This window comes from Camelus bactrianus, chromosome 14 (assembly GCF_048773025.1).
Source record: "Camelus bactrianus isolate YW-2024 breed Bactrian camel chromosome 14, ASM4877302v1, whole genome shotgun sequence".
NCBI lineage: Eukaryota > Metazoa > Chordata > Mammalia > Artiodactyla > Camelidae > Camelus > Camelus bactrianus.
The window spans coordinates 55,263,398-55,287,905 of record NC_133552.1 but is presented as its reverse complement, the minus strand read 5'-3'; the positions used below and the strand labels follow the sequence as shown (position 1 = coordinate 55,287,905).

Genomic DNA, 24,508 nt, shown 5'->3' with positions numbered 1-24,508 from the left:
TCTGTAATACTGTGGGCTGTGAGTTTTTAGTGTGGACTGTTTTACAACTGGAGATAAAGGTGATTGCTCTTAGAGGTTTCGATACGAATATTTTCATGTCCTGTTACCTTTTTCTCCCTTTGATTTTTTTTCAGACTTCACTTAATGACCGATCAATCTAAAACTGCACTTTAAAATAAGAGCCCACCACCATTCTTTCATATTCTTCTTTTCTTCTCTATCCCCTTTAAGGACACCAAACACCAACTCTCCTCTATCTCTGTCGGAGAAAAGCAACCAGAGCTTGCCTAGCTTGGTGCCCAGAGGGGAGGAAGGCACCAACATTCGTGGAGCACTCTCGTGTCCAGGCACTGTGCTAACCTGTTACATATGTGCAGGGATAATATTTCAAAGTGCTAATTGTCCGCCAGAGCTGCCAGTTCTCCCCAGCTTGGCAGCTAAATGGGAAAGCAACATGGCCGTGGGGACGATTTACAGTGGGGAACAGAGTTCTTTAGTTCAAAGGGCACCATCTGGGTATGAGAAAGGAGCATTTTTGAAAAGGAATGCAGTCAGGGAGAACAGGTTTTTCTTCCTAATTTGAGTCGAAAGAGAGAAAGGAGCCTGGAGCTGGCAACCAAGTTATCTCCAAAGTCATCCAGTTCCCCAAATACCGGACTTGATGCTTTAAAAAAATGTGATTTTACTTTTCTTCCTCAAAATGTGTTCGTTGCTGCTTTGTTTTAGAGGCCACCCAGGATCAGCAGTTTCACAAAGAATAATAGATTGAGGTCACTTCTTTGGGATTTGTCACCAAAAGGGAACACTTGAGTACAATGGACATTGACTGAAGGATTGATGAAACATTTTAGTTGAAGTGTTTACAGAAATGCTGTTTGGTGGTGGGCTTAAATCTTCTTACTCTGCCTCATGTGTGAGTTGATAACGACAGGTCTTGTCTAAGCCCTGCCCTCCCTGATTCTTCTTTCTTTTGGTTGTAGAGGGTTCACAGCCTTCTGTTCCATTGACTTCATTCTTCCAGGAGCAACACTGTAAGGGCTGTCTAGCCTCTGCAGCCAATCTTTGTAAGTTCCTCATTTTCTTTAAACTGTGCTCTTTTCTTACCCAGCCCTGGGCCCTCATCACCTGCCATCTGTCTGTGTCTGTCTGTCTGGCTCTCTTGCCCCTCTTCTCCCCACAGCGCTGCCCCCAGCGCACTGCTGGGGGGGGGGCTTTTCCATGGAGTTCCCTGGCCAGGTGCGGGATGGGAGGGGTCATTTATTTCCTTCAGAAAGTTGTCATTTGGGAATGAAAAGCTTGGCTTCCAGGAGTGACCAGTCAGCCTGCTGCTAAGAGGGGTCCTCCCAACTTCCTCCTTCCCCAGAAAACAAACCCAGACCCTTTGTAGTTACTTCCTGAGATTCTAATTTTAAAGCCAGTCTGCAGCAGCCGCTTTGAGAACAGCGGTGACCACCGCTGCTGGGGTGGCAGAGGGAGACGGGAGCTTTGACGTCTCCGTTGCTCCTGCAGCGTTGGCGACTGCGAGCAAGTTGTGCTGGACGTGAGGGTCTTAAGTTCATGCGTGGCCAGCCCCTTGTGCAGATGTCACTTTGGACAACAAATCGTTTGTCTCTGTCTCAGTTCTTCATCTGCAAGATGGATTCTGCTGCCCCGGAATTCAGATAAAATGAGATGAAAGATATGCCAACTTTTTCAAGATAAAGATGCTTTTAAAATGCAGAGTAGTGGTATTATTCTGCAGAGACACAGTGATAAAATTAGCCACGATCTTTTATTAAAGACTAATAGATTCAAAGTGGATGTACCATTTCTGTGGGATTTCAAAGCAGATCTGTTTTAGAAGATAAGTAAAGTTTGAACTGTTTTTGGCGTCTTCATGTTGCATAAGTTATTTCAAACAAACCATTTTTGAAGAAGTGAGCAAATTGTGTTGATTATAAGTCAGATTCTTTCTTTTACTTTAGAAGTAACAGGCAAATCAGAAGTCATTGTGCAGGGAAAGAGACTACAAAAAACAATGACTTGGATTTTTGCTACTTAATGAGAGTTCTTGTTTCATTCCAGCCATTGGGAAAACTTACCACTTTTTGTATTTGCTGGTGACAATCAAATGCAAGAAAACAGTTTTAAAGAAAAAAAAATTAAATATTTTGGAGGCTATGCAGATCCTTTTACATTGTCTCAGATGAAAATACTGCAAAGCTGGTTGTAGTATGTTTATTTCATTCAGAACAACCCCAGTCAAATCATTCCTTCTATTCAAAAAAATTGGAATTTAAATGAAAAATATGCTTTCATGTCACACTGATGTCCTATGGGGCTTATATTTCAAAATTGATAGATGATATACATAATCTTCTCTATTTCGTTAAAAAACTATCATCAAATCGTAAGTGTGTTTCTCTTCAAATGTTGTGGTGTGGCAGGAAAACAGTGGAAGACTTGGTCAGGGATTAAGGCTGCAAGACTGATGGAGTCCAGATAGTTGTAACATGAGAAGGGAAGAGGGACAAGGTGATGGCAGCAGAAACTCCCTTGCGTTTCCGCAGAAAAATGATGAAAAGTGGAAGAGAACCCAGTTTGACGCCAAAAAGGCAAAGACATCTCAGGACTCCCTTACCTAGGCTCCTGGGATGAGATTCAGAACTATCATAGCTCTCTCTTCACCGCCCCCCCCCCCAACTTGCACGACTGTGATGGAAATTTAAAGCTATACACGTCATGATGTCGATATTTCAATTTAGAATTTTACAGCTGATTAAAGACACAGCACTTCCCCTCTTTCAGTTTGTTCCATATACTAGCAGGGTTTTTTTTGGGGGGGTGGTAAATATTTCTATCTTTTGCAAAGGATTATGAAAAACTTTGAGGTCAGGGAAGTCCCCTCCCCCTCATCCCACTGTTAATTGTATCTCTGGCAAAACTTAACCACAGTAGCTTGCTTATTGTGAGAGCTTAATAAATACCCTTAATTACAATTGAAGAAATGAAATGTATCTGGTTTACAAGGTGCTTATTTACTGAACAAAAACCATAAACACATGTTCACAACAAATGGACTGATACTGATTGTGGGGCCAAGCAGGCGGAAGAAGCGAGCATAGACAACTGAAAAAAATGTAGTGAGAGTTCAGAAAAATAAATATTACTTTTAAAAGAAAAGTCTTGCTCTGGGAAATACTAGCAGAAAATATTTGCATGCAGCCGAGACGTACAGGTTTCTCTGTTTGCCCCCTGCCTCCCAACCCCCAGGTCAGGTCTCCGTCTTTCCCCTCCTTGCTCTGTGCTTCAGGGGCACAGCTTGTATGGACAGAAGTCTTTATTTCTCTGAGAGAAACACCCAGAAGTCTAATTGTCGAGTCATACGCTCATGTTTTATTTTGTAGGATGGTTCCTTGTTAACCTTGCCTATAGCTCTGTAAATATTCTCTTCCTAATCCTTTGAGTTTAGCCGTGTCTTTCCTGTTTGAACTGATACACTGAAATTGGAGAAAAGGAAAATGCTGGAAATATAAGAAGTTTCCAGATTTTGTAAAAATTGTTTAGCCGTGTGCTTTTTGCATATAGGTATATACGCCACCATTAAAAAAAAAAAAGACTCACAGCTATAAAGAACGATGGGCAAAGAATACTCATTGTCTTTCCTCACCTATCACAGGAAATCAAAGATAATATTATTTCTGGAATATGTCAGCAAAAACTTAATTTGGCTCTGGTTATACCTGTTAGCTGTTGTCTTCCATAGGTCATGTGGATTCTACACAATGAAAAATAAAGTAAAAACATCAAAGAAATACAATACTCAAATGAACAGTAAGGAGACTCCGCCATCTATATCTGAATGTGTGGTACCAGGAGCACATCCGACACACAGCTGCCTAGCACAGCTGCCTCAGCTGTCGGAAAGGGCAGAGAAAACACAGCTTGTGCAAGGTACTATCCTCAGGTAGTGCGTGCTCTGAGCCTCTCTTCTAATTCAGGTGCCACAGGTCAGTAATCCTGCATCTCTTTATGAATGCATCCTGCAAATACTCCTTGGTCATCTACTCTGTCAAATGCATCGTACGGGGACGCCAAGTTAGCGTTCTACGCTCCAAGCTGATTCTCTGAGGACAGAATAATTCATCAGAAGTAGCTTGAGATAATCATCCAAACACTAGTAGATGTTGTTAGCAAACTTGAAAAGAGGAACTCTGTGCTTGAATTTAAGTATCTGCCAATTCTGTATGAGAAAATAATGGAATCAGATAAATTCACCCCCAAAAGAAAAGCTCCGTTTTATACGACATTGGAGGCAGTGGTACAAAAAAATACTGATTTTTAGAATGTTCTTATTGACTGTATAGTTCATGGATACACGAACCTAGATGCAAAATTGCTAGATCTTATAACAATGAGATTGCTGTCTTCAAAATACTATAAATGGTGTGATTAATATAAGATCAGAGGCTTAACATGCTATACTGCCCAAAAGAGTAGTGTGGCTAAGGAAACAGATCAGAGATATAAGGGGATACAGATACCCTTATTACTCCCCAGGATGCACGGGACTAGAAGGTGGGCAGGGATCAGAAGATGCCAGATACATTCAGTTTCTAGCACTTTCTCACTGTGTGTAATCTTGGGTAAGAGCCTACAGACCACTCCCCTCCTCTGCAAATCTAATATTTTTTTCAAGTTTTATTGAGAAATAGTTGACATATATCACTGGATAAGTTTAAGGTGTACAGCATGATGGTTCAACTGACATATGTTGTAAAATGATTACCATGAAAGATTTAGTTAACATCCATCATCTCATATAAATACAAAAAGAAAAGAAAAATTTTTCTCCTTGTGATGAGCACTCAGGATCTACTCTCTTAACAACTTTCCTATTACCTTTCAGCAGTGTTAACCATAGTCATCATGCTGTGGATTATATCCCCAGGACTTACTTATCTCATACCTGGAAGTTTGTGCCTTTGGGCCACCTTCCTGCAATTCCCCCTCATCTCTTCCAAAAAAACAAAAATGATGAGATATTAACCTCTGCCTTCCCCAAGTGGTTATGATCCTTATTTCACCAGACGTTTAGAATGAGAAGCTATTTATGGAAACAAGTGAAATACACACGTACATCCCCTTGTGATCAAACAGTGTGATTTTATACCAACAATATACTTATTCCTACCAGTTTATTCCACTGATGAAAATTCTTGGAAATCCTCTTTTGAAATGATACTAAGGTGCTCACTTTCTGTGTTTCATAGAGTCCGTCTCATTATGTTACGGCTGCACTTCCTTTTCAGTCAAAACACCTTTTCTTAGTTTAATCACCCACTTTATTCATCAGCTTTAAAATTACCTTTGACTTTTTTCAACAAGTTCAGTCAGATCCTCAAAGAAGGGAACATTTGCCATTACTGAAGGTATTTAAGAGAAATTTCCTCATGATTCTGTTTTAAGTTAACTTTTTAGTGCAGATAGCACATACGTGTAGAAAGTTCCACAAAGCCTAAGGGTAAAGCTTAATGTATTTTCACAAAGTGAACACATCACTTAGTCACAACCCAAGTTCCAGCTTGAGAAAAGAACATTGCTGACAGCCCAGAGCCCCTTTTTTGCCCTCTTACGGTCTTGAACAGTTCTTTTCTTCCCACATGTAACTACTATTCTGGTACCCATCAACATCATTTGTATAGATGAACTTTATATAGACAGGGTCACCAACTATGCATACTTTTGTGTTACCTACTCGGAATTGCTAATTATCCAAGTGGTTGCATGTATCTGTAGTTCATACATCTTCACATGATGATATATTGAATGAATATTACAAATCTGGGACTGTTATCCACTGTAATGGTTTGATGATCATTACAAGGGAATGTTAACCAGTTTGGGGCTGTTTGAAATAGTGTTGCCACAAAAATCTTTGTCCATGTGTTTTATTAATAGCATGTTCCTGAGTACATTCTTAGGAGTGGATGTGCTACATCAAAAGACTTGTGTATTTTCAGTTTCATTAGATACTACCAGTTTCCACAAGTGATGCTACCAATTTGGACTCCTATCATTAGTATGTAAGAGTTCCAGTTCGTTTCTTCGTTCGTTCATTCCTTCTATCCTTCCTTCCTTCCCCTGATGAATTACGTAATTTCCAAACATCAAATGGCTTTGTAGTGATTTGACTTTGGTGGTTTCTAGCTTTCATTATACAAAGAGAAGATATTCTGTCTGACTGAATTCATCTGAAATTTGTTACAGCTTGCTTGCTAGAACTGTATGTGGCCAGTTTTGATAACAGCCCAATGTTTACTTAAAAAAAAAATGGACATCCTGCAGTTCTTGGTCTTTGTTGTATACTAGGTCAATTAGTTCAAGAATGTTAGAATGGTCTTTTCAAATCTTTCATATAACCTTAGTGGTTTTTTTGGTCTAATTTTTCTTTCCATTACTGAGATAGGTATTTAAAATCTCTCACTATGACATTTCTACTTCTCTTTAGAGTCTGGAAATTCTTATGGTTTATATTTTGCAGATGTATATTATTAGGTACATACAAATTTAGAGTTTTATCTTTGTGGAGAAATGTGAAGAATGTCTAGCAATGCTTCTTCTTTTAAATTCTACTTTGATATTAATTTATATATGATAGTTTTCTTTGAATTAGTGTTTGTATGAAATACTTTTTCTCATTCTTTTGTTTTCAGCCTTTCTCTTTTTGTGTCTTTGTAAATGTGTCTTTCAAGCAGAATTTATTTTGGAGTTTTAAAACACAAGTCTGGTAGTTTTTTTTTTTTTATTATTGTTTAGTCCGCTTATCTTTATGCATGGGTTTTTGTTTGTTTTCAGTTTTTTATGGAAGTGAAATTTACACACAGTGAGATGTATCTTAAAGGTATAATATGATGAGTTTTTACAAATGTATACACCCATGTAAACAACACCTCAGTCAAAATGTAGAAATTTTCCATTACCCCAGAAAGTTCTGTTGGCCCCATTATGGGCAATCTCCACTCCACTCTCATAGATGATCATTGTTCTAAGCTCTACTGCTGAAAACACTAGATTAGATTAGATGTGTAGTTCATATAAATGATGCAGCATGGAAGCCTGAATGTATTGTCGCCATTGTTCTCTGTGATACACATGAGATATGCTTGGTGTGTATTAGTATGTTCTTTTTTATTGCTGAGTAGTATAACATTCTATGACTGTTTTCCTGTCGATGTAGAATTGAGTTGTTTCCAGTTTTTGCATATTACGTGTAAAGTTCTTATAAGCGTTTGTATGTGCATACATTCCCATTTCTCTTGGGAGAAACACAAGGAGGTGCAATTTCTGGGTCATAGGCTAGATGGACATTTGACTTTGTAAGAAATTGTCAGAAAGTTTTTCAAAGCCATTGAACTGCTATACACTTCTGCTTATATATGATGTAATCACTGATACATCTGATATGAAGTCCATCCTTACTCTTTGTTCTCCATCTGCTCTGCTTGTTCTAGGTCTCCTTTCTTGTGGGTATTTTGTGTGTCTATGTGTGTCCTTTGGATTTTATAAAATATTTCTATCATTCCATTTTCCTTCCATTAGCTTTTTAGTTACACAATAATTAATATTAGAAATCATAATATCAGTCCTTGACCTGTAAGACTCAAAATGGAATCTCTATTACGTCTTAGACTACGTGAGGATCACTTTCATAGCATTTATTGCCTCTTCTTGCTTTTTGAATTATTGTTGTCATGCATTTTAATCCTATAAATAACTTTTTACTACAGAATGTGAGGTTATTATAATTATTTTCAGTTAATATTTATTCATTTAGACTTACCCACATATTTCAGGTTTCATAGCTTTTTATTCTTTCCTGCATTTCTGCACTTTGATCTATTATAATTTTCCTTTTGCTTGAAAGAATACTTGTACCATTTCTTTTATGCAAATCTGTTGGCAACAATTTGTTATAATTTTAGATTGTCTAGAAATGTCTTTTCTTTATTTTAGAAGACTATTTTCACTGATTAAAGATTTCTAAGTTGGCAGGTTTTTTAACTTAAAAGATGTGATTTCATTGTTGTCTGACTATTTCTATTGAGTTATTTGTTATAGGGGTTATTTTGCTCCTTGAAAGTAAAAAACTTAATTTTTATTGCTTTTTGAATCTGGTTTAGTTTTTATTTATTTTCAAGAATTGTTTTTATTTGTTTTAAAGAAGTCTTGGTTATTATGTACTCAAATACTAATTCTCTCTCTTTTGCTTTTGTTTTCCCCTTTGAGACTCTAATCACACATGTTAGAGAACATGGGACAAGATGTTAAATCTTAGTCTCTTTTCTCTCTTTTCTAGCTTTGTTCTCTCTGTACTTTAATCTGGATAATTTTTTCCCTTGGAGCTGTTTTCGAGGGCATTTTCCTTTCTTCAGTTATGTCTAACCTATTATTATGCCTATCTATTGCATCCTTAATTTCAGTTTATTGTAATTTTCAGTTCTAGAGATTTCATTTGATTTTTTGTTTGAGTGTATTTCAACTTTCTTTGTCTTAATCTGTTCAGGCTGCTATAGCTAAATACTACAGCTGGGTGGCTTGTAAACAACAGTGATTTATTTCTCACAGTTTGTGAGCCTGGGAAGTCAAGCTGCTGGCACTTTTGGTATCTGGTAAGTGCCTGCTTCCTGGTTCATAGATAGCTGTCTTCTCACTGTGTCCTCACAGGGTAGAAAGGCCAAGAGAGCTTCCAGGGCATGGAAGGGCATGAATAAAGGGCATGCCCTTTATAAGGGCATGAATCCATTCCTGCCGGCTTCACCCTCATGACCTCATCACTTCCCAAACGTCCTACCTCCTGATAGCGTCACATTGGGGATTAGCTTTCGACATATGCATTTTGGAAGGACACAAATACTCAGTCCATAGGACTAATACAATTCTTCATTTTTTCAAATATTTTCTTGAGCTATTGCAAAGACTGTGCCCCATAGTTCATTATTTGTCTTATATCTGCATCTGTCATCAGTTTTCTCTATACGGCTGATCTCAGATTGTTGGGTTCTCTTTTCTGTGTTTATCGTCTCATCATAGTCTTGGCTCCTCACTTCCTGGACTCCAAGTTTTAGGTTCCCTGTCCTGTGAGACAGTAGAAAACTCTGCTTATCTCCTCTGCCTTTCCATACCCACATTCTCCTAAACGTCTCAGCCTTCATGTCTGTGCTGCTGGGGATGGGCAGATGGCTCAAGGGAAAAGAGACCAAAGATGGAGGCTCATCTCAATGAATTTCTCTTCATCTCAGGATCTTGTCCCTTTAAGTCAGGCTGCCCTGCCCGGTTTTAGCCCTCCAAAACCTTCAAGCAGCTTCTTAAGCAGTACTTTGTCAAGCTTGTCAAGTTGTTCCTGGTGGAAAGACCAGTCCACACGAGTCTGTTACAGCCAGCGTTGTTTACCCCTGGTGTTTGTAGCAAAGCCACATGGCTTAACAGCTGCAGAGCTCTGGGGCTGTGCAACAGTCTAAAAGCCCACTAAGCTTCAGGGCAGAGACCAGCTGCCAACAAGAAAAGCCCGGTCAGCTGTTCTTCCAAGTCAGCCATAAGCAAAGCTCGGGGAAAATCAAAGAAGCAGGTCCTTGGCTATCCTAACCCCCCTAGGAGAAGCAGATGCTTGATAAAGTCTGCTCTAAAGAGTAGCTCTGGTCTATGCATGGAAATTTCAAAACCTCTGAATTTTCACTGTATTTTTTGTCTCATTGTTACACCATAGAAATATTATAAAACAGGAAGCAATACCCTCTCACCTATGGAGAGGATTGGAGACTGATAAGGTTAGTCCATCAGCTTGGGCTGTGTCTGTGCTATTAGTTGAAATATCTTAATAATCAAAGCCTCTGCCTCTCTCCCAAATACACACACACACACATCCATACACACCAAAACTCTCTAAAATTCGTACATGTACATTTAAATATAGGATACAACAAGAGAAATATCACAAACACTAATTTGAAAAGATACATGCACCTGGTTGTTCACAGCAGCATTAGGCACAAAACCCAAGACATAGAAGCAACCTAAATGCCCATCAGCAGATGAATGGATAAAGATGTGGTGTATGTACACACACACACACACACACACACACACACACACACACACACACACAATGGAATATTACTCAGCCATGAAAAGAATGAAATTCTGCCATGTAGAGCAATGTGGATGGACCAGGAGAATATTATGCTTAGTGAAATAAGACAGATGCTGTATGACATCATTGATATATGGAATGTAAAAAATAACAGAAATAAATGTATATGCAAAACAGAAACAGACTCATGGATATAGAAAACAAATATGTGGTTACCAAAGAGGAGAGGGAAAGCTGGGAGGAACAAATTAGGGGTATGACATTAACAAGATTAACAGATACAAACTTCTATGTATAAAATAGATAAACAACAAAGGTATATTGTATAGCACAGCGAATTACAGCCATCATCTTATAATCACTTATAATGGAATATAATCGGCAAAAGTACTGCACCACTATGTTATACACCTGAAACTAATATAATACTATAACTAAACTATACTTCAATTAAAAAAGAGAAAAACCAAAACTTGTTTCAGCTTAATTGGGCCAAAATACTGCAAGAATCACTTTTTATTTTGTGAGTTTTCAGGTTTTTTTTTTTTTTAAGAAAAAGCAAAAATTTAATTTGAATACTAAATATGTAATTAACACAATAGTTAATTACTGTAATAAATCAGAGTAACAGAATTAGAAAAAAAATTTATAAAGACAAATATGGTCACTCATTTCCTTTCAATTTTAATGAATTCCATCCCTTACTATCTAATGTATTCTAACTTCTGGATTTTTCATTTTTCTGGATTCTTGAAATTAAAAGTTCATAGAAGAAAACAAACAGGAAAAACAAAATTTAAAATAATGTGAACTTTTTAACCATATATTAAATAGACATTTGTAACAGGCATTTACCAACATTTCAGTGTCTGCTGTTTACATAATAACTGTATTATAATGCATTTCTGCCCAAGTTAATTTGATTCTTTCCTTCTTTTAAAAAATCAGGTCCTATTTTAATTGTAGAGGATTTTACTATGTAAACAATCCTGTAACAAATGCATAAGGAAAAAGAATTTCTTTGGTAAAGTCAGCTCTTCCTTTTCATTTATGCTTTCCAAGTTTAGAATATCCATCATAAAATTAAAAAAAAAACAGATTTAAGAAAATTTTTATTGAAGTGTAATTGATTTACAATGTTTCAAGTGTATAGCAAAATGATTCAGTTTTATATATATACATACATATATATTTTTTCTTTTCAGATTGTTTTCCATTATATGTTAGTACAAGAAATTGAATATAATTCCCTGTGCTCTACACTAGGTCCTTGTTTCTGTTTTATATATAGTAATATGTGTCTGAAACAGCTACTTTTGAGCAGGTAGAAATTATAAGTAATTCTGACACCCTATTCAAGAAAATGGAATTATATTTGAAGTCATATGACGGAGTTTGAAAACAAAGTTAGAGCCTTTGATATTAATAAATGCATATTCAGCTAAATTAACATTTGGTGTCTAATCCTTTGAGTTGGTTGTCAAGAGAGCTGCTTCCTAGGAGGGACATCTGCCTCCCTCTGGTCCTGAGAAGCAGTCCTCAGTCCTTAAGTTTTCCCGTCAAGGTTGCAGCCACATAAACTCCTTTTTAATCCTAAGGTTAAATGTGTTTTATGTGTCCCCTGAGTTCTCATTCTCTTTACTCACTTTCCTTGGTAATTGTCTAAAGCCAGGACCCTGCAGGTTATTTTGCTCAGAAATGTTTAAGCCAGACTGCCAAAAACCTCTTCCTGCAGCTTTTGAAAAACCATTTCTCAGATGTATAGGAATTCTTATTTATCGAAAATCTGCATGAATCTAAAATTAAACACAACAACAACAATTCATGTTGAAAAGAATTTATAAGGAAGGAAACCATGGCAACTGAATCATTTATTTTTAAACTGCACCAACCCTTATCTTTCCCTTCACCCCAAGACTAAGCGCACTTAACCCGTAGCTTTTTCTGTGATGCCTTATTCGCACTGTAATTCTGCAAGAGTCAAAAATAGCCACAGGAATTGTCATATTTATATTAGTAAGTACTGTGCAAGCCAGGCTTCTCTCCCGGTTTACTCACTCACGTTAGCCTGCAAATGGCCTTGGAGGAACTTGCATGGTGGTCAAGGGGAGGCTCAGGTAATGCATCCTACAGGGTCAACACTGCTGTTGATGCCAAGGATAGGCTCTCTAGTGGGAAGATTAGAGCCCTGATTTAATTACTCAAGGAGTCCACGTCTTATTGGAAGTGAGCTGACATGCTGGGCAAGAGCAGGTGCAACTGCAGCAAATTTCGATGTAGCTTCCCTTGGCTCCCAGGGGTCCTGTGCGCTGTATCTAGAAAGCTGTTTGTGCTCTCCCGTGGCCTTTTATATCACTGGCCAACACTCCATCACTGTGCCAGGACTCACAATGTATGTGCTTCCTTAAGCAAAGGATTACAAACTTCAGGCAAAGACTGTTTAAAATGTCTTAAAAGTCCTCATCAGAAGCTTTCAACTGACTGATAACACTGGAAAACATAAGCATATTTTCCTATGGATAATTTTGAGAACACACTTTCCAGACTGGTGTATCTTTAAAAGTCTACTAGCCTCTTTTTACTAAATACCAACTGATAGGATATGGTATTTGAAATGTGTCTTTCCTAATTCCTTTGTCTATTCTGATTTCTGTTAGTTCAGTTGCATGAAGAATTTAGGGTGTCCAAAGATAAGGGTTCATTCCTCATTGATTCAGTTGAGCTGGTCATCCCAGAAGAGCCCGAAGGGAAACACAGACTTCAGTTTTGAAGATCAAAGCCCTGGGTAATAGAAAGAGGCACAAGGATGTATTTGAAGCCATGAAGGGCATTAACCCAATAAGCCAATTGAATCACATGGAAAATTGATCTTATATTTTCTGAAATAAATTGAAAATCTGAGAGTTAAAAGGATGCTGGCCCACTGTCTGTGAACCATACTCTGAGTTAAATCAGAGCCTGCAGATAGCCCCCATCTGTAATATACTGGCAACGTCCAGAGGAGCGCAGAGACATCGTGTCCTCATCGCTTCGTTCTAACTCCTACCTCATTCGGTCCACTTGTTTCTGCGGCCCATTTCCCAGGATTTCCCCCCATTAGGTTGGTCTGTAGGTCAGCTTGCCTGACTTTGTTTCACTGAAGGCTTTCAGGGTATGAACGAGCCGAAAGTTACCATGTATATTTACACAAAAGCTTTGGCAAGTTCTCACCTAGACACTTCATGAAAAGAATGAGTATTTTCCAGTGGCATGAAGTGGCTGGGTTTCTCTGAAGTAAGGAAAACAAGAAAAACATTGTTCAGAAGTATTTTTTTGGAATCAGACAAAGCCAAAAGTATCTGATTTTTCAGCTTCAGTACAGAGAAACAAAACCTTTCTCTTTGGAGAAATTATGAGGAGAAAAGCAGGAATTTTATGCCGTTTCTCTATTTCCAGCCACAGCAACTTTGTATCTGTGATTGTGTCTTTGTTTCCAGTATTTTCCATCTTTGGTAGCAGCTCTGAGGATTTATTCAGCAAATATTTATTTTCCCTTTACGAAATCTGAGCCCCACTGCCAATGATAAATGATAGGTGTAGAGCCTGGCTGTGGAAGCACAGAAATGTGAGGGGGTCCAAGTGCAAATAAAGGTTTGAATAGCCATCTCTCACCATCCCAGAGAGACCCACAAAAAGAAAGTGGCTTATTCAGCAAGAAAAAAAAAATAATAAGAGCACAAAATAGAAGGACAGAGAACAGATTTTTCCCCCCTAAATTTGTGAAGTATTGCTAAATGACCATCCTTGAAACAAACCAAAATTTGACATTTATAATTCAATGAATAGATAAGAAAAAAACAAAAGAATATCCTTTCTGAGCCTTTGGTCAGCTTTATCAATTTGGATACTTTTGCATTGAAAGAACAGCTAAGAAGTTGATAAAACTAACGATTTCTATTATTTGGATGTGACATTGGCAATTTATTAAACACACTCATTAGGTAAGCAAGTGGTGGGGGAAATTTTAAAAAGTCTGATGGAATTGCTTTTAGATATTCAAGGTGTGCCCATTCTTGGGAGGATGTAAATATTTAAACTCCTTCCTGTTGTCAGCAAATACTTAAATGAAAAGACTGCTGAAGTGAGCATGAGGAAAACTGAAGATTTGTACTTCGGTATTTTGTTTACAAGCCAGTTTATTCCGAAATGGATATTCTAACGTGTCTGAAGTGGAATAAGGTAACAGTACTTAATATGTGAGGCCATCGAGGCAAAGGGGAAAGCAGGCTACAAAACAGCTGAGATTAAGCCAAAGGAGGGCGGGGGCGCACAAGGTGTGGGTGTCATGAGATTCTGCCCCCTGCCAGGAGAGAGCCGCTGTGGGGCCCCTGAGCTTTCTAGATACCATCCTAAGTGGGAAACAAGCACTTGATTTACATTGTCCGTGAGCTAAATCTGGAGCAGTCATTCAGAAGAAGCATAATTATTTCTGGTACTTAGACTCGAGAGAAATTTCTCCCTCCCAGGGGGCCTCATAAAGAAGCCAGTGAGTCATCTGGTGAATGTCCTGGAGAGTGTCCCCAGTGGGGGTGGGGGTGGGAGTGGGGGCTGAGACAGTCCATGGAGGAGCTGCCTCTTCAGACCCCTAGGGTCTCGCATCCACTCTGCCACTCAGTAAGTGAAGTCACTTAACCTCTTGGTGACCGAGATGCTTCAACTGGAAATCAGGGGCTTGGGTGACCTCTGGGGCTCTATGCAGCAGTAAAATTCTGTTTCATGGATACTTATCATTATAGTATGTCCTTAAAAAGCTCAGCTTGCTACAATTTCTTTTTTTGTCTTAGAAGGGGATATTTCAGTATCCTTGAAATACAGCTATGTACATGTGTTTGTGTATATGTATTGAAACTTCTTATTCATTGAGCCGCTGTTCTGGACAGGGTCCAGGAAGGAATCTACACCAGTAATTTGAAAAGGGAGTATTTAATACAAAAGAATTAACTGGTAGCAGATACACAGCCTCTAAGAGGGGATAAGGGAGAACTCAGAGAATCCCCTGGGGCTGGGAGGCAGTACCCAATGTAGGAAGGTAACCGGGGTGACAGTGGGACATCCTCGCCAACACAGATTTAGACGTCACCGGTGAGAGTGTGGCTGGACCCACTGTACCATCTGCTCTCCTGGGTCTCCAGCCTGCTGGTCCACACTGTGGATTTGGACTTGTCAGCCTCCATATTTGTGTGAGTCAATTCTTGACAATAAATCTCTTTCTCTCTGTATTATACTTCCTTTTCTCTGGAGAACACTGCCTGACACAGATTTTGGTCAGTAAGGATCGGTAAGAAAACACCATGTGGATACTTTTTAAGGATTTAATCTCTATCTCAGTGGTTCTTGACTGGAGGCAGTTTGGGGACTTTGAGCAGTATCTGGAGGCATTCTTGGTTGTCACCACTTGCGGAAGGTGATATTGGCATCTGGGGGTAGAGACCAGTCTATATCTATAATGAAAAAGTCAGTCCTCCACCACAAAAATTGTCCTCTCCATGTTGTCAAGAGTAGCAATGTTGAGAAGCCCTGCTCTGTCTAAATGGATAGTAACAGAAATATTTTAAGCAGACCTGGGTGTAGGGGGTTGGGGTGAGGTATTGGGAGAGGAGAGCAGTAAGACTGATGTTTTGCATTTGAAAAATGTCTTGCTCTAGAGGAAGTCCATAGTAGATATACACTGAGATCAAAGGGGTCTTAAGAAATACTGCGGTCAATACTAGCCTTGTAAAACCCTAAGTAAAATTTGTTTGTTGACTGTCTTTCATAGTATTGTTATTTTAAAATCACAGCTATAAAATTCTATACCCTGTCTTTCAGGAAGAAGGAGAAAATGAGAGACAGCTTTATTTAAATGGCTTAATGTAGGGGAAACAATTAAGGCATGGATAACATCCATCATCGAGTGATCTTATTCAGAAATGACGTGCCACAGATTTCTGTGAAATTAAAGGTTCCATTTATTTTCTATTAACTCAACTTTTAGACTTAAAAATATTTTCAGGTAAGCATGCAACAAATTCCTTCAAATTTCCATATGGTTAATTAAGTTTTATTGAAGGCTCACTCTGCAGGAAGTCATAAATACCCAGTGGAATGGTAATGAAGACTAAATTCTGAGATTTCTAATTTGAAAGCACAAGACCCTTAGCTGAGATCTCAGGGGAAAAGATCCTGATTGCTGTTGGAAGTTTTTTGGTATTGTGGTGAGAGATGTGAAAATTAGGAACAAGGACATTCGGATAGCATGAGATGTCACATGGTACGCCATAGAATATTCAGATAGCATAAGATACCACACTACAGTTTGTACCTGATCCAATTTACCCTACCTCAAATCTAGGAAGGGTAATATTTTAACACCTTTTGTTGAATCTTTTCTGTCTAGAGATCACAGAAACTGTAGATTGCAGATAAACTTCTAGAAACAGATTTAAGATTTTTTTAAAAAAGATTCTGTTTTCAAGTCTGTTTAAAATGAATTACAAATACTGAAAAACCTCTTTTGCAGGGGTTTTAACTAGACTTGTTTGAGTAGTTGGCAAACCCTTAATTTTCCTTCAAAATTCTCATTGAACTAAGTGGATTCCCTACCTAAACCCACTTCATCAGTGTGCCAGATTTCACTGTATTTTCAAAGTAGCAAGCACTTCTTTAGATCCAGGAAAGGAAAAAAAGGTGGATTTCCACTATACAGCCAGTGAAAATAGCTAAAAATAAAACTGTCCCCCAAATTAATATCGAAATCCCCTTGTCTTAATGCAAAAAGAAAAAAAAAATAAGAATCTCCATGCTGGCTGGGAAGTAAGTAACCATAAAAATATTCCTTAAGTAGACAAATCCTAGAGTATTAAAATTCAGGAGATTCCATTTGATGAGAAAATATACATCACTCTTTGCTGTGTTGAGCCTTCTCGACACTTCTGTTAATCTGTATCTTTAAGCTTCTCTTCCCCCATTATTTGCTTCAAATAAAAAAGCAAACAAACTAGAGTATTAGAAAGGAAAACTGGTGAAAACTCAAATCACTTGGTAGTTACCAATCAGTGGTGTCACTTAGATACTTAGCACTTGAGATCATAAAGACTGAGTAATATTTGGGACTTAGAAGTGTATTTACTAAGTACCTGAGTATTCAATCCAGAGGGCAGAGGTACGAATTTTTAAAACTATGAACTGCCTGCGTTCCGCTGTTGTCCTTGAATTGGCCCCAGAGTTCTACATTTAACTCCCAGTGTTTACACATACTCACCTTTCACTCACAATCCTGATAAGGGGAATTGCATTTCTTTGGTGATGGAAGCAATTTAGATAGTGGTTAAAAGGAAGTGTTGGTGAACACTCAGCTGCAGGGGTGATGTCTGTGATTTTTAATGACCGGCCTGGGAAGAATCAGAAGCACCATTTATAACAGCGTCCACCTTCCTACCTCTTGCTACATCACATTTTAAAATCAAAGGAAACAAAGATTTTAAAAGAGGGAACATGAGGCCAGCTGTTCACAGTGTAGTCCCTGAAATCAATCTACTCCCCTGGGGGACACTTTAAATGTAAGACATTTTCCTTCTAGCTTGGTCACTTTTTTTGTTTTGGTTTTTGACACTTTGCTCTTTACCAGATTGTTGGCTGACAAACTATTTTTAAACATTTATGTGACTTCTGCTTATGAATTCCAGAGGGGGAGAGGCCTTTTGTTATAGGTAGTAAAAATCAAGCGAAACAGACAGTCGGGGTTGTGATTTGCCAGAGGTCAGAGGTCATGACAAGTGAATGACTCCAGGGGCCTTGAGGTCAGAGGTATAACTGCGGTCCCATGACCCCAACTCGGCTTTTTACATCACAAAAGAGGGCAGTGCTCTCCTAACTTCTGTGCGGGCATGTACAGGCAGGTTCACGTATTTCCTTGAAAAATTATTTCAAAATGATTCTGCCCATGATTATTTTTTCCCTTGAAACCAAGTGGCATGAAATAAGCTTTTATATAAATTGAATGTCTCCTTAGCCTTCTATTAGTATTCCACATTGGCAAGCTAGCGGACGAAGAACTAACAGAGATGAATATGTGTTTTTTTCTTAAATGGAAAATAAGCACATTTTTTAGATCAAAACCCAAGCCAAGGAAGTGCATTTATCTTCTTTGTTTTCTTTTCTAATCCCAAGTGTGTTTATTGAATGTATCTAAAAAATTGTTTTTCTTGAGAAAATAACAAAGAGCAATAGTGATCTCTCGTGCTTTCTATTTGGGATATTTCTTTATGCTAAACTCAGGTCCCAGTTAGGTTTTGTAATAGGAACTATTCTGGTATTATAATGTGTTTTTTCTTTTTCTTTCTTTCTTTCTTTTTTTTTGGTGCTAATTTGTAACAAGTCAAATTTCAGTGATGCCAAGGCCACCGTTTAGGTCAGAATGTGTGCGGCAGATCTCACGATCTGTTTATTAGTGGCTGTAGCTGTCTAAACCATGTAAACTGGAGGGAAAATGCAAAACCTTACTTTTCAACTCCATTGGTTTCTAACCTCTCATGAGCACTTAATTCCTCGTAGAGAAGGAAATAGTCACGCTGTAGAATCCTGTGGCCCATGAAGGGTAATTGGATAACATCTTTTGAAAGATTTACAAGGCTGCCAAGGATTTTGCCAGCTTTAAACCTGATTGATTCAGTGTGAAAAGATCTGAACAATTCTGACCTAAAAGTTTAAAGGCAGACCTTTCCTGTGAAAGTATAATTTAGAGCCTGTAATAAAATTGTATTGGAAAACACTACATTGAAGAACACAGCCATAAATTGCAAAACAGCATTATGTTAAAGGACATTTTTTCCCTTAAGTCCTCTGAAAGAACCCTAATTGTTCACCAAATACTTTAATAATGAGGTGTTTGGGGTTTGGCTTTTTTTTTTCCCCCTGGAAAAAGTTCCTAAAGAAAGGCAAAACTAGAAGACTAGCCAACTATTTTGCCTCCCTAACTAAAAAGTTTGACTTCTAGCTTATACATACAGATGGAATTTCTACAACTTTTTTCTTATTAGATAAAATAAAGAAAAGCAAAATTTCATTTATCTTTAACAAACAAAGAGGAAACCAGACAGACTTGTTTTCATATTTTAATTTTTCAAAGTGCTGATTCTCATCATGTATTAATTTCCATTTTGACCAAATGTGTACACTCATAATTAGTCCGGTATTTCGTGGGTAGGCGCAAATGCTTGTGATGACTCAGACAGATGAATGATTAAACATCTTCCAGCTAATTACTCCAGGCCATTAATTATTTATCCAAGTCCATAAGTCTATCATCTGTTTTAGCCTCTCTTCTACTGCCCATTTTAGAAGAGGCAGGTTTAGAAAAACTAAAACATAAAAATTTCAAGTAAATGAAATCAAGTAGAGTACATACATCTTTTTTTTTTTTTCCTTTTACTTTAGAGTTGGAAAAATTGAGACTATGGTGTTTAGACAAAGGCCTGTTTATCTTTAAACAATACCTCCTTTGTGACATGGTCACTAATTTTGCATTTCCTGCTCAAATTTCAGTTTGAAGGATTTAGGGAAAAATTCCATGTGCTCACTTACCTGTGATGTGGGTGACATGCCATTTGCCTTTTGGTTCTTTGGACCATGCAAACTAGTCTTAGATGTCTAAAATAGGAATCTCAATTGATGGGTACTTTTGCCACTATACACATAATTTACATGTGACCAGAATTGATTGCTTTTTATGTAGATTTTCGAGCACACTAACTTTCCAACAAATTGATAGCCTACCTCCCTGCCATCTTCTGAAAAGACAGAACTGTGGCACTTAAGAAAAAAAGCTTCAACAAAGAAATATGTATGGGAGGAGCCCTCTTCCCTGTAAACTTGTTTGTGCTGAGAAAAGGCATTCAGAAAGGAAGGACAATGTGCTGGGCTCTGAGATTCCTTTCCTGAAGAATCAGGTAATTAGTTAGCTCAGGCTTTCCCCACTTCCATGCTCTAACTAGAATTCTGTGTCTAGGAGGTAATTCAGCTGGCCACCTGAAAATCCCCCCCGCCTCGTGAATTGAAAGAGTTCCCCCTTATTGCATCAAGAGTCGAATAATTTCCCCTGTATCAGCTTCCAGCTGGCTGTTAGCAGTTTCTGCAGGGTGCATTACTTCACCGGTCTACACCGGTACTCGAAACTGGCACAGTCCCCAGAAGTTCTTCTTCAGAACGTTACAGTCAGTTAAGCTGAAAATTGCTAACTACTGGAAAAGTACCCCAGGGTGAAGGAAGAGGCAAATTAAGAATTGGCAATACAAATATTTTTATATGTTCACATCACATCAGGTATCTTTATACAAAGTCATCCTGCAAAAAAGGCTTAGAACAACCTCTTCAGGAAGCCTGATTTTGAGTTCTGGTGCCACCTAGTGGTAAGGGGAGGAAGAGACGATGCAAAAGAGGCAGAATCCTCACCCCGGGGGATCAAGACTATTGTCTGATTAATTTCCTTTGTATCACTCACTATGTGTGTATGTATATAATTTTATCATTTTCCTGATACAGTACTTTTCAGGGCTCCCCATCAGTTAAAGGACTGAGATCAAATCCGTGTTATGCTGACATTCAAGGCCTCCTACAATCCAATTCCAGTCAATCTTTGCAGCATTACTTGGCAACCATTTGCCGTGAATTTTTCATAACAGCCAGGCTGGTCTGGCTCAAACAACATTCCTTACCTTTGCTCGCGTTGCCTTTCCAGCCAGCATAGATTCTCTCATCCTTTTAGAATCTCATACTTTGAAAGATCCTATGGTTAGATTACATGTCTTCAATACTAATGCCTCTCATAAAATTCCCTTGTAAGAAGCCCTCCAACTTTTTCTTGAATAGCTCCTGAGGCAGTGAATTTAATCTCATCTGAGATGGCTTGTTCTATTTTCAGCTCCTTCTGGTGGAAAGTTTTCTTATAGGGGACCCACACCTCCAGCTGAAGAGCAGGGTGAGTGCTGGATGTAGGACTTTGGAACAGGGTGGGTTCAAACGCCAGCTTTGTAACTTTCTAGTTGTGTGACACTGAGCACGTGGCAACTTCCCTAGGTCTTAGTTTCTTTACCTATAAAATAGGAATAAGAACAGTGCCTGCTATCATTCAGGGTCATGAATCAGCTTATACGTGTGAAAGTGCTTAGAACAGTACATGACATGTAGTACATGCTCTATAAGTGATTGATTATATTTGCAACTAGGGGAAATCATTAAGATGGGGTGATGGTGGTAGTAATGAGAACAGATGAAGAGAATGTGTTGAACCAGCATATCTCAGTGTGGCTACCTGTAAGATGCTCCACCGGCTAAGGTTCCATGGGGACCTCAGCTGGGAGATGGGATCTGCAGCTCCCTGCTGTATATGGCTGTAGCCTGTACATTTATAGATGGTGATTAGCATAATCAAGGCTGTCAACATCTGACGTATAACAACCTGCCTTTATCTATCTTGGCATTTCCTAAATCTGTTTGACCCAAGAATTCTTTTTAATGCAACATCTTAGCATCTCATTACCCATCTATGTTTTAGGAGAGGAGTCTTTGACTCCAAACCTTAAAGGACAAAGCAAATAACGTAGGCCAGGGAAGAGGGCTGGGTGGAATATGGTATGGAGTAGGGTGAATTCCAGGCAAACTAGAGGGCACAGAGCTCACCTATGTGTGTTTCAATCTGGCTTGTGAAAAAACACCACGCAGGCCAGTGGAGACATAACTGCACGAGGAGTCTGGGTCACGTTCAGCAAATCTGGGATTCCTGCAGAGCAAGAGGAGAACTAGTTGCATAACCTGGGGAAGAACCAGTTTTCAGAGATTCTCAAGACAGGCTAAAGATTGTGAAGGAACAGTGAGAGATGTGGAAGCAGGAAAGAGGAGCCTCCTGGAAACAAGAAGAGGCAAAACAAGGGGGTCTCCGGGACCAGAGAGAAAGTGCGTTGGCTTCCTTTTGCTGCTGTTACAAATGACCACAGACTTAGTGGCTTAAAACGACACACATGTCTCATTTTTCAGCTCTAGAGGTCAGGAGTCTAACCTGGGTCTCACCGGGCTGCACGGATCGCAGGGCTCCGTTCCTCCTGGCAGCTCTCGGTGTGGGGGATTCCACTGCCTCCCCTCCCCCAGCTTCTACAGGCTGCCTGTGGCCCTTCGCTGGTGGCCCCTTCCTCCAGGGAAGCCGTGTCCAGTCCTTTTCACATCACATCCCTCTGACCTCCTCTCCTGCCTCCCTCTCCCACTTTTAAGGAATCTTGTGAGCCCATGGGACTCACCTGGATATTCCAAGGTACTGTCTGTTTTCAGGTCAAGCAGTTAGCACCACTGACTGTATCTGCAGCCGTGACTCCTCTTGGTCATGTAACACATATTCATAGGTTCTGGGGTTAGAGTGTAGACATCTTTGGGGGGAGGGCACTGTTTTATCTGTAGCAGAGGGTAAATAGGAAGAATACTGCAGAGAGCCAGGATCTGAGCTCCCTGCCGCCCCAACAGTCCATCCTCTTTATAACAATGGGAGAGAAACTTGGGAAAAGGGAAGGAATTTGAACCCTCCTTGGCAAGAAATGAGGCCCATCATGCGCAGTGTGTGGCTCTGAATAAGCAGCTCTGTGGTGTCTGTGCACATGAGAATCAAGATGCCCCTCCAGGAAGATGTGTTAGAAAAAGGGGCCTCTTCTAGCGGATGAATTCCCCCAGACTCATCCTTCGCTCACCTGGGGATGGACAAGCCCATGAAGAGGGCCATCCTGCAGGCTGGTGCAGGCCCCGGGATAGGCGACTTGGTGGGACGGGTGGAGGGCCCTTGCAGCCTTTGGCCAGTTCCTCTGTTGGAACACAAACGCAGGGACAGGCCAGAGACAGCCTGCGTTCCGGGCTCCCTGAGAAGGTTCTCCGCACCCCCTGTCACGCTCAGAGACACGCTTCTCCCAAGGCTTTCCCCAGCTTCGCAGAGATTTCTCAGCCTTTCGTACAGAGCTCTGGAATAGCCCATGGTACGTATTATCTTGGTTTCTTCCTTAAATAGCTTCCTTCTTGACAGTGAGTTTGTGGAAAGAAGGGACATTTACAACTTTTTTTTTTCCCCAATTCCAGCAGAATGTCAGTATTTATATCATTAGATTTACCACTGGTGGGGAGTGTGAGATGATTTTACATAACATAAGGGTAAAGTTTAAAATATTTCTAGTAAAGTATTTATGTATTAGGAAAAAATACATGTATTGATTCTTGATAGTCAAAGCGTGGTTCTTAGCCTGAGCTGGGAGCTTGTGAGAAAGGCAGGAACGGCCCCATCCCAGACCTGCTGCATTGGCATCTTCGCCTTAGCTTCATCCCCAGGTGACATGCACGTGTCGCAGCTTGAGAAGCACTGATCAGAGCATGAAGCCCAGGATGTGACAGGTGACAGTGTGTAGAGCAGGGCACATTTTAGACATGAGTCCATTTAAGGTTCATTGAAAGGGAAATTGAATGTATAGATGCTGCCTAAATATGGCAAACTGTGAGGAAGGTAAAAAATGACTGAAGTGTGGGAGACAGTGAATTCACACGTAGCAGTGACAAGTCAGTGTGTGTTGAGTTAGCTGGATACTGACGATCCTATGCCTTTGGTACCACGTTGTAATGCTAACCTCATAGGTACCTAGTTCTTTCTTCCTGTCCACCCATGTCCTGAGTCTGTCCCTTTTTCTTGCCTAAGTCACCAACTTCAAGGCCTTGCCTTAGTCATTTCTTCATGTTGTCAGTTAATAGATACTTACTGAGGACTTGTCTATGCCCTATTCTAAGTGTTGATAAATGAGTGAAAAGTCCCTGCCCTGATAGTTATGGTATTACGTAGATATTTATAGATATTTTATAGATAGATATTACATAGATACTTAGTATGTATAGATATTATACTACCATACCTGTGATCTCTGAAATGCTTTTAGGCACCACGAGCGACTCCTTTATCACTGATCTCTAAGAACAGACCCGACTTTGCCCAGGTTTGAGTGAATCACACGCAGCAGTGAACACATGCAGACGTCACCACATTTGAATTGTAACTGAAAGTCTGCCTAATCGTACGACAGAGGTCTAGCTGCACATGAAGCCAAACCTGCCAAGCAACGGCCACAATGCAAAGCTGCACCCAGGTTGCAGAGGTCCTGGGGGCGTGATCCGCCAGGTCTTCATTCCCTGATGGGCGCGGCCATCAGCAGACGTGGGCCCTCGCGGGCAGTGACAGCCAGGGGTCGTAAATGGTCACACGGCCCTTTGCTCCGAGGGGCTAATTGCTGGTTGCTGCTTTGAGGCTGCTACGTGGGGCAGTGCAGTTTGGCTCTTGGAATCCTGGGCGTT

At 39.6% G+C, this 24,508-nt stretch overlaps 1 long non-coding RNA gene across 2 annotated transcripts in view; it reads left to right on the top strand.

The window, feature by feature from the left end:
• Positions 1-24,508, top strand: part of LOC123617383 (uncharacterized) — a 293,513-nt gene that overhangs the window by 143,093 nt on the left and 125,912 nt on the right. Inside the window, exon 1 of one of the 2 annotated variants that reach the window (XR_012511748.1) lies at positions 14,204-14,347. The exons of the other annotated variant lie outside the window; for it this stretch is intronic. This is a non-coding gene — a long non-coding RNA (uncharacterized LOC123617383). Of the gene's footprint in view, positions 1-14,203; positions 14,348-24,508 lie in introns of those variants that run through there. 2 annotated transcript variants of the gene reach the window in all.